The following is an 11,896-nucleotide window of genomic DNA, read 5'->3' as shown; positions in this document are numbered from 1 at the left end:
ATCGGACTAATGGATTAAAAATTATTTTAGGGGCTAGCAGATCTTCCATCATGCATAGTTCATATGTTAGTCCTCTAGAAAATCTGGTTGTTTTGTGAATCTCCTTCCATGTGAAAATCTGTGATTTACAGGTATATTTCCACCATCTATCTTTTATGAACTGTCCATCTTTTATCTATAGCTTATAGAGTGACTGTGTTTCAATATGCCTTGATGTTTGTTCATTATCAAATGATAATCTGGTAATGCTAGTAAATGCACCACATAATTAATACTGCATTTTGTTCCAACAAGATGTTGGTTCATTACTGGCCTAAATCATGACTCTATTCATTTGCTCATATTATTATTAGATAATGCATCAATAGCATGTGAGCAGAGATTGTTTAACATCATAATCTTTATTATGTTTCATGTTCTCAGGCTATGAGAAATGAAAGAAGGTGCTTTTTAAACTGGTTGAACTAATGGTTGAGGTATATGGACTGTTATTGTATTCAATGTTTTTACTTCCTATTAGAGAGAATTAGAAGAGTTGTTTTTTTCTTCTTCAATTTAATGCTTCCATGCAACAACAGCCTGTAATGCACTGTGATATTATGATGATGTGCCATTCATTAGAGTAAATGTCTTTTTGAGAACAGCTGTTCACTCCAAACAAACCCAGGCCTTGTGATATATATGAAGGTCGTTGATTTTTTTCCCCCCCACAATTTGTGTAAGTTTCATTTCAGCTATTATAAATGCAAAAATGTATCTGACTATATATAATCTCCAGGCTTTCTTTGACCTCGATATGCTGAGTGTTTCTTTCTGTGAACCAGTGAGCTTGCTGGGAGTATTGCTTATAACTCGAAAGGGAGTAATTATTCATAAAAAGTGCTGTGGAAAGCAAAACCAGGCAAATATAGCAAGACCTAGATACAGAGATTGAGAACTAACGTATGTGTGTGCGGATACATGAATGTACAGTATTGGGAAGAGACTTGTAGGGGTCTTGTGAACTTTATTCTAAATGTGATGATATATTCCACCAAACCAGAATTATGCATTCACTTCAGTTAGCTAGACCTGAGTGTATTTTTTTGAATACACTCTTGAATTTACCAATTATTTGAACCTTTTCCTGCTCAGTATCACAAACATTTAAATCTTTATGTACAATTTACTGGGTAATCGATTAATCGTTATTAATCACCTTCAAAATAACGTTTGGGTTTACATAATATATGTGTGTATTCTGAAATCTAATTTATCTTATATATAAATATTTTATATAAATATAACATATTTTCTTAAATAGATGCATGTGTATTTAAGAAAACAACACAAACTTTTATTTTAAGGGCGATGATTAATCGGTTGCCTAGGACTAATACATATGCTTGTGTAGTTATATTTTACTATAGCCATTCTATATTTATTATCCTATTTTGGTTAGTTTTTGCCCCAGTTTTTCTATTAAAAGTTGCAACCGACTTCAGTGTTGTGCAGTGATGCCAGTAACGCGTTACTCTAATCTGACTACTTTTTCCCTGTAACGAGTAATCTAGCGCGTTACTATTTCCAAACCAGTAATAAGAATAAAGTAACTTATCCAAGTCACTGTGAGTTACTATTTTATTACTTTTCCTTAGTAAAGTCAGGAGACACATTGTTGATGTTACTGTTAAAAATGCACTTCCAATAAAGTGAGTGTTGGCAAAAACGGTTGTCATTTCTATGTTGAGGTGGCAGGGGTGTTGTCGGCAACTGCTGAATGTGACTAATAAAGTGACTTGTAATCTTACTTAGTTACTTTTAAAATCAAGTAATCTGTAAAGTAACTAATCAGATTACTTTTTCAAAGTAACTGTGGCAACACTGGTGTTGTGACATATTTCCAAGTTAACCAAAATATTGAGAAGCGTTTCCCCTCCCTCGCTCATATCAGCCTGAGGGTTGGAGGGGAGTGCTTAAGGATATTCAACCGAAGTCATCAAACGGACTGAATTTTAAATATTACCATTTTATATTTTTTTCTGTGTATTAATTAACACAGAATTGTGTAATAATTGTTCACCACAAGATTAGTAATAGGTGCTCACAAAGTAAAAGGGTTGATTTTGATAGATATGAGGACTTTGCGTATGATTTTAAGCTTTATTAAATGAATGAATCCGCATTCAGTGACTCCGTTATAAAGACAGTGGTTGAATTTGGAATAGTATACTTATACTTTTTCTGTCAAATAAAGACATGACATAAATAAGATGCTATTCTGAAGTCAGCCATTTGATGATGAGTGATCTCATGATTGAGTGCCATATATAAACCCTAATTAACATATTTAACTAATCTTATTGATTAAATGCATTTACGTATATTAGATGCTGCCACTAAAATATATGAAAATGCAGGAGTACTAGAATTGCACCTTACAAACGAATAGCTGCTGAATTCCATTGAGAAACGGATCTCTTCAACTAGCATTAAGGTGAACAGCAGACATTATTTTTCCTCTTTCCATTGTCTCTAGTGTCATCTGCCTTGGTCTTTTTGAAGTACTGGAGATGGAAATGTCTATATAAATGGATTTCGGAAAGCAATCTACACTGGTTTGGACTGCAGACAGAGCTTGTTTACAGAAGGTAATATATGATAATGTTCCAGGCGAGTTTCCCTAGTTGTATCTGAGATGATGGGGGCATCAATCGACGTCCTCAGCCAAACATCAATCATCTTGAACTTGTAAGGAAATGATTGCTACTGTAGTATTATGTAAATGTACACAATGCTGAATGCCCAGCTTTACCTCAGCTTGTGTCTTTCTTCAAAACATCTTCATGCACTATCTTGATTGATTAATCCTGCTAGGTATCTCGATATCCTCTAGACGGTGCATAGAATCCCCCGAGCGTCAGGACTGTCTAGTGTTCAGCATCTGTCAGGATCTGTATTCCCCCGCCTGTGCCGACACATCCTGTGAAGGACAAATTAATTAGCTGGTGCAAATGCTAACAGATGGCTTTGAAGGACACTTGCTCTACCTCAGGTGAAAGCACTTGCACAAATTCACGTAGATTTCCCATATCGTGCATCTCGTCTGCCCCTTAAGACACTGCCATGTGTCCACCCTGGAGAAGCCAGTGAAGTATGTACTCAGAAAAACCGTCTGATGCCGTTTCACAATTCAATTTTTCAAACAAACCCCATGATTTGCAATAATATTAACCCAGCGAGGAGGATAAGAAAGATTAATTCAACATCATTACAAAGCTCATGATTTTAGCTGGTTGGAACAGAAACCAGCACGATCCGGTGTGGCCCGCTTTCACTTCCAACCACAATTACAAATAATCAGTCTAATCAGTATGCTAATCTCTCGTGTTCAAACCGACGATTCATCAAAGTGGCTAATTTGCTGGCTGTCTTGGGTCTTTTATTTTGCCCTCTTTTCTGCAAATGTGATAACCGGTTAACATTATCGGTGCCTTATCAGGCCCAGGACAGAACAATGGTACCAGTCCAAGTCTGAATGAACTGAAAAGGTGGCGGGGAAGACAGCCTTTGTGATTTTTGTCACTACGTGGCTGATAAAGCATGTCTGTAAGGAGAATGAACGGAGAGGCCTATCAATTATAGCTCAATTGTTTCCTATTCATGTTTAATTTAATGAGTGGGGAGACGGCATAGTAGCGCACAGTACGGAAACAAAGGCCTACAGTCCTTTCAGAATTCGCATCCCGGCCCGAAGGAACACAGAAAGCCCCTCAAAGTGTCATGTTATTGTTTGCGTGCTTGAGTCAATCGCACCGAGGAAAAAAAGATCTAAATGCAAAGAGCTAACGCTAAATGCTAACTCAAGTGATTTGAATGACAATTCATTCTTCACCCGTATGATTAAGGTTGCAGTTTTATCTGTTTTTAATCTGCCTTGTCTAAAAATTGATGAAGATCTGGTCGCCAGTGCTAAATTATGATGAGTTTATCAGCATAAACACAAAGGAGGTGTAATTATTCTCATGCAGTGATTAAGAGTTAGATTTCCCTCAAGGTACAAAGAATTATCTCGCACATGTTCCCACATATTGAGACAATGAACGTAAACAGTAAGCCATCAAATGAATGATTGCATGTGTCTAATTGGAGATGTTCATTTTGAGACAACATTAGTGGTGGAGTGGATGGGGAGGGGTGATATTGACACGGGTCTTCGCACAAATCAAAGGTTCAGATAAGGAAATGAACCATTCGGAAGTCATACACAAGTGACATATTCCTCGACGTTAGGGGAATGTGGTGACGCCTGCATTTTTTTCAATGCAAACGTGACAGTTTAATTACCTTTGCCTAACGTGAAGATGGAAAGGGTCCGAGTCATGGTGAGAGCACGTGTACATTTTGCAGTGTTCCCCCCCCCCCCCCCCCCCTTTAAATGATCCTATGAATCAAACAAATGTTCACCGTTTTGGCAAGCACAGCACTTTTGGAATCTCTTCACGCCTCACGTGGATCCACAGCTGAAATCAGACATGATTGGACTTTGTGTTCATAACACCATTCGCTTTACTGAGTTTAAATTATGTTGCTTTTACCAAAGTGCATTCAAGGTTTAATGGTTTAAAAACCATTTGATGTTTGGGTATATAAGTGATAGCAGTGTCCTGCGATGTGATGTGCTTCACTCTCAGAAAAATTAAACAGCTGTTTCTTGGGCAAAACCTAACATTAAGATATAATATGCACCATTTAGGTACTAATATGTATTTCAGGTAATTATACATAACGGTAATAATATGCATCCTTTAGGAGTAAATAAGGTACACAAATGTAGTTTTGAAAGGGTATACTGCCCCAGGGACAGCTCTTTTACCATTTTTCCAAGGGTAATTTGCTCAATGTAAAAAAACTTTAATTAGTGTGTGTATGTGTGTTCGTGTTTTTCTTTCTTCATGGACTTCAGCCTGAATGCACACTGACTCATGGGGGCTTGTTTCACCGTGGGGACCTAAACTGAGGTCCCCATGAGGAAACAAGCTTATAAAGGTTTTTTTGTTTTTTTAAATGCAGAAAGTTTTCTGTGATTGGTAAACTTTAAAAAAATATTTAGAAAAAAAGTTGCCTGGTTGCCTTAAAATTTTGAGATTCGACAACCTTTATTAAAATATAATTAAAAGATTTTGCAAGCATATTGGGTAATTGTGTGTGTTTTATTTGTGATGACCCAGTGAAATATGCCAAATAGTGCTATTTTCATGATTTATCAAATTTTTTATGTGGTTCAGATACAAACACAATTTGAGTTTCTATTTATTAAACAATTGTCCTTCATTGTATCAACTCAAATTTTTAATTTCAATAAACTCAAAATTTTAAGGCACCAGGTTACTTACTTTTTTAAGTTAAACCAACAAAAACCAACAATTTTTTTTACAGTGTAAGTATAAAAACTATTACGTCTTTTTTTTCTATTACGTGTGTGCGCGCGCGCGTGTGCACGCGCGTGGGTGTGTGTTTAATTGAATTGTATGTAATTTTTTTTTAATGATATTAATTATTATTATTATTATCTATTTATGAATGCATATTTTAAGAGCTCATAATGATTGATTAAATAAAGCAAGGACAGTTGGTAAAATATATACATGCTCTCTCTGTTTATTAAAACCTTCAAATTAAATGCTTAGAATTAAAAGAAAACTTGTTTTATTCTTTTTATTTGTATATGCCAGTTGGGATATTCCACCAATGCCAGAAATGTGTGTTCAGGAAAGTGTTCAGGAAACTTATTTGAAAACAAATAATTATTTTTGACATTACACTTTGACAATAGAAATGATGTACCAAAATATACGCATTCTTTTTTCTTTTTTTTTTTAACTTAAGGACATGAACATCACATTTTAATCTGTCTATTACTCATTTACATGTTTAGTTTAGATGTAATATTTGACATTTCTTGATGGATTCTCCTCCGCTTTCTCTTTTCTCCCAACCCCAACATAGTCAGTCACGAAGTCATGAAGTCATTAAAGCAAAAGTTATATAACCTGTCAGACCTAGCGTCTCTCAGCTCTAACTCAGATCAAAGTGTATGTGTCTCCCTGAAGATGTCCTTGGGATTTTCCTCTGCTCATGTACCACACTCAGCACCCATATTGGCTTTCGTATCCTGAAGGGATGGTCCACTTTTTTTCAACAAAAAATAATTTCCATTAGTGTAACATAACATGGTGGGTTTGTTGCAGACTGTAATCTCACAAGTAGCTTCTCTTCATTGACATCCACCTAAAAATTATTTCAATTGCCCTTTGGGCAAGGACAGCTGACTGACATGTTTTGCCACTTTGAAGCGCATAGGTTGAGTTTTGCTTTCATTTCCTGAATGAGATTTCCTTGCCATCTCACATCTGCAGACATCTGCAGCATCCAGCTCACTGGCTTTCTTTATCAGGAAAAAAGAGTTCAAACTGAATCGATATGGCACACAATGAAGTGGAGTCCAGTGTAAATTGGCTCACTTGGGAGACAGTAAGAGAGATGTCTTTATTCAGGTTACCATAACCACATACATTAATTCAGTAGCAGGAATACTGACATTTGTGAGACATATTGAAGCAAACGGCTTAATCGTATTTTTGGTTTAAGGTTGATTTTGCACTGTTAGAGATGCAGGCAGATTTTTGTCTGGTCTTTTATTTTATCTTGACTCCTTTTGTTCCCTCTTGTTGATTGTCCGCTCAAGTCTCGTCTCATTATAGTCTTTTTTCCAGTGTCTTTAAAAAAATGTATTTTAAAGGTTTTCTGCTAGTTAATCAGATTTATTTTGAAGAGGTAAATCTTCAATTGTCAACTTACAATGATTTCACTGGAAAAATGTAAATGCTGTAATCAATCAGATAATAATCTCCCAACATGACTGTAGGGGAGTTTTCTTTCTTTTTTTCTTCTTTTTTTTTCTTCTTTTTTTACTTGAATAACTTAAGAGATGCATTAATCAAGCCATTTAATAATCGAAGAGGAACTAAAATGTCTTTACATCTATCTATTAATATCCATCCATTCATATAAAGTTGCAGTGGTGTTATGCTTAACTCATCTTTAAACTGGTTTGCTGGTCTTCAAACCTGGTCAGGGTGGTCTGTTGGTGAGTTTTAAAGGGGGTTTGTACTGTACTGATGTTTCTTGTGTTTCCCAAAAGCAGGATAGCACAGACCTTTTGGGAAACACATTCAATGACTTTCTTGTCAATGCTGTTTGAATAATATTAACAACACACAAGTGTAATGATTTCATATCTCTTTTCTGCCTGTTTACTTTCAATAAATGCTTAAGACATAACTAAATGCGGTAACACTTTACAATAAAGTTCATTAGCTAACATTAATTAACAACATTAGTTAACACAAACTAATAATATACTACACTAATATAGCATTCAGTTACCTATGTTAATTTCAACATTTACTACCGTAATACTTTATTTAAAAATTCTTAACATTAGCTGTGAACTAACATGAACAAACCTAGCCTGACAAGCCATTGACAGAACTCACCATTGACAGGGTTCAATCCGTGGGGCGGGATAAATGGTTGTCTTTCAAATTCTCTCTGCATGCAATAGGATAGCGCTACAACCAACCAGAGCAATGAAGAAGATGAAGCGGAGCTATTTGATAGATTACATTTTTGCCGTATCCAGTCGGGGGAAAAACTCAGAACCGTGAAGATGGTTCCTTCCTTTTTTAAGAATGACTTCAGTGGCGTTCTTTTTTCAAAGAAAAGCTTAACTCCAAATCTTCCAGAGTCATGGCCAAAGCCCATTCGAAAGGCCGCTGTTCGCCAGCTTCTTTGTTTTCAAGTAGCATACAAAACCATCACAACTCTGTCGTCATTATGTTAAAGATGCCCTAGAATGAGTTGAAACAATATGTTAAATTGTTCTCTGATATCTACATAGACAGTATTTGGCTTATTTAAGGGCAAAAATGGTCCATTTACAACCCTATAAATTGTCCCTAGCATGTAATGCTCTGTTTTTGCCTTATTTGGAAGGGTCATGAATATTAATGTTGAGCTCTACATTCCTAATATTAGGATCCGAAGGAAGCTTATGAAGCGACTGTGTTCTTCCACAATATCTGGCTATCTTCTTCGGCATGTTTATTGCTGCTGGCTACCGCGATCCGAACAGCTCCATGCAAATACATAACAAAAATGTTACATTTTAATCTAATGATTCTCAACCAAGGGTCTACAACAAACCCTAAAGGGCCTCAAATCATGATCAAGATGATCATTAAAAAAAATGTATTAAGATGAAACAATCATTAAAATGAGCTGCTAAAACACAAACAAATCAAGATATTTCCATTTTAATTCACCCCTTTAACAATGTAGCCTAACTTTAAAAGTGTGATTTCTATGACTTTAACAAGTCTGTATTTTATATATCATGTTAAGTCATGTTAATTCATAAAAATACAATGGACATTTTTATAATGAATATACATTTTACAATATATGACAAACTAAAATATTGAATCAGGTATAAACATTCAGCTCCTAAAACATCTAGAATTATGAAATTTGATTCTTTTAATTATAATTATAATTATTTTAGTTAATCTTAATTTACAGAAACTAAGCATGGTAATACATTTTGAAAACAAACTAGGGCTAGTGGTCTTTCGAAATATTGTCATCATTAAAATTATTTAGAACCAAATTGGTACTGAAATATATAAATTCTTTTGGAGCAATCACTGTTTTTCAAAATGTTCCTTGTGCTCCAGAGGCGGGAAAAAGAAAGAAATTCATACAGGTCATTAAACCGTTTCTTTAAGACTGTGACACCCCAAAAATGTTTAGCCCACAGCAAATATTGTCATAAATTCATAGCATAGCAGTCATGAAATGTGTTTCTAAGCTTCACGGTGTGATTGTGCCTTCCAATTTGAATACAAATGCATAAGCAAGTGAGAAAAGCATCCTGCTCATTTATTTCTCTTCCTCTGTACCTGTTTCACAGGCACTGCTTGCCCATTGATTAGATGCCACATTGGCTGGGCTTGCACTTCCTGCAGACTCGGACCCCTCCGAGCGCCTGCACAATGGAGATGGTTCACGTGCCAGGTAATTGGCGTCTGTGGGGGACAGGTGCTCCCACAAAGCAGCAGGGGCTCTCTGCCGAGTTTCCTTTCACATGGCTGTAATTACCTAATTGAAAAACTCACTGGGGGGAAATAGGAGCAAGAGATAAGGTCTCTTTCACCAAACCGCATGCTGCTTTTCTGTTGAGCAGAGAAAACCTCTATTTGTTGCCACTTGAGGTAAATATTGTCCAAGGGAGAAATGATGGAAAGGAAAGCGAAGATAGAGGAGCCATTGTAAACGAGGGGCTGATTCAGACAGATAGTGTTTGATGGAGGACACACAAATGAGGCAAAAGACAATAGACCAACAGATGTTTTGTTTTAGTGTCTATGCATGTCCTGTCCATGAATTGAAGCGATAAAGAGTGAACATGGATGTAAATAGTATATAATGCCACACTATGAACGGATGAAAAGGAAATTTAGACTTATTCAACAAAAGAACTGTCTTGTGCCATTTGTAATAATTACTGAATATGCAAGTATTAAACATAGTCTTTAAACATGGAAATGTTTGTTTCCAAGTAAACTTTGGAATGTTTTCAACTTATGTTGCCATTTTTTGCACTGTCCCCTGGTTTCATTTACTAATTATTATTCCTATATCATAATCATAATATAATATTAGATTATTATATATGCAGTAACAAATGTTAAGTAATAGAACTTTGTCATTTAAACATATCACACCATATATCACAATGTTTGACTGACCTTATAGACAAACCAAAAAATATTCAGCCATGTTTTTTACTGCAGCACACAAGTTAATGTTTGCAAAACAAAGTGTGACATGTTATATCCAAAAATTCTTCATAGTGGACTAGTAAAATGTATAAAAACATTTGGGGCTAAATTTCTTAAGACTCTTTGACCTGACCATGTTTTAATATTTTTCTTTAATTGCTAATGTGACCTGACCTGACCTGACCTGACCTAACAGCTGATTGGTTGATTGTAATCCATTAAATACCTTTCTATCAAAGTTAACAAGATGAATTTGTTCTTACGCTTTTTGCTCTGAGTTCTTGTCATATTTTATTAGCATTTTCTAAACTATAGCAAATAAACTGGGATAATTTGAGTTTTTTGGTTTAACGGTATCTATTATCATATATATATATATATATATATATATATATATATATATATATATATATATATATATATATATATATATATATATATATATATATATATATATATATATATAAAGGATTATTAGGAACACCATACTAATACTGTGTTTGACCCCCTTTCGCTTTCAGAACAGCCTTAATTCTACGTAGCATTGATTCAACAAGGTGCTGAAAGCATTATTTAGAAATGTTGGTCCATATTGATCCAGGGAATGAAGCTCCCGTTCCACCACATCCCAAGGATGCTCTATTGTACCATTCTCCTCTGACCTCTTGCATCAGCAAGGCATTTTCCCCCACAGGACTGCCGCATACTAGATGCATATATGTATGTATATATATTATATATAGTGAGGAAAATAAGTATTTGAACACCCTGATATTTTGCAAGTTCTCCCACTTGGAAATCATGGAGGGGTCTGAAATTGTCATCGTAGGCCAAGCAGCTTGGTGAAAAAAGGTCCACTGTTGGAGCAATTGAAGAAGCTAAACATGACTGTCAATATATATATATATATATATATATATATATATATATATATATATATATATATATATATATATATATATATATATATATATATATATATATATATATATATATATATTAGGGCTGTAACGATACACCAAACCCACGATTCGGTTCGTATCACGATTTTTGACCCACGGTACGATACAAACCTCGATATGGGGGGGACAAAACAGTTTTATTCTGTACAGTATTCTGTAGCCTATTTTGCCGTCAATACCATATATCTGTATGGTCAATAGGCTACTGCCGACGTTTTCTTTGCGGTACCAATAGGCAATATATATTTAACATGAAGTATAGGGCCTCCTGTACATCAATACCAACAGAAGCGCCGCGTCAGACACGCTTCTGGTGTGCAAAGAAAGAGAAAACGCCACGCAGCCGCCCCGCGGATGACACGCAACAGAAACGCCACGCTCACACCACGTTGCCAGCCGGTTGGGGAAGCTTCTTGAAACACTGACGGCAAATTGTGTGGGTCTTGTCAACTACACGATTGCCATCCTTGTTCTCCACCGGGTAGCTGAAATGTTGCCATACTGCTGACTTAAAAGTTGGACCTGGACAGGAAGGATAATTCTGGGAGTTGGAAGGGGTGTGTCGCGATTCTGCCTTCTCACATCGCGATACAGGTTCGTGGACCTGCGTATTGCGATTTCGATTTCATATCGCATATCGTTACAGCCCTAATATATATATATATATATATATATATATATATATATACACACACACACGCGCACACACACAGACATGCACGCACACACATATGGGTGTGTGTACTTAAAAAGTTATCAGTAAATGTTGACAATAACATTAATAATAATACAGGCCTTGGTATTTTTATTTGTTTAGTAAAATCTAAATTAATGTATATTGGTAGACTGGTATTTAAGTAACATATATTCATTTAAAAAATCTCTCTGATAAACTTTATCTCCCAGGGAGGCCTGCAATATTGTTTATGTTCATGCAGGAGGGGAGTTGAATAATGCAGATTAATCCTCACTATTTTTCTCATTTTAAATATTGTAACATAGCCTTCTAGTACCATTATCCAGGTTGTCATATACAAGAGACAGACCATG

General features: G+C 35.6%; 1 long non-coding RNA gene across 1 annotated transcript; it reads left to right on the top strand.

Annotated features, from left to right (window-relative positions):
* Positions 1-9,513, top strand: LOC137048964 (uncharacterized). Its single transcript, XR_010899532.1, has 3 exons — positions 1-131; positions 2,519-2,630; positions 9,014-9,513. It is a non-coding gene; the product is annotated as an uncharacterized lncRNA (long non-coding RNA).
* The last annotated feature ends 2,383 nt before the right edge of the window (positions 9,514-11,896 follow it).

This window comes from Pseudorasbora parva, chromosome 20 (genome assembly GCF_024679245.1).
Source record: "Pseudorasbora parva isolate DD20220531a chromosome 20, ASM2467924v1, whole genome shotgun sequence".
Lineage (NCBI taxonomy): Eukaryota > Metazoa > Chordata > Actinopteri > Cypriniformes > Gobionidae > Pseudorasbora > Pseudorasbora parva.
The sequence above is the reverse complement of the archived record's forward strand: the minus strand, read 5'-3'. Positions and strand labels throughout refer to the sequence as shown.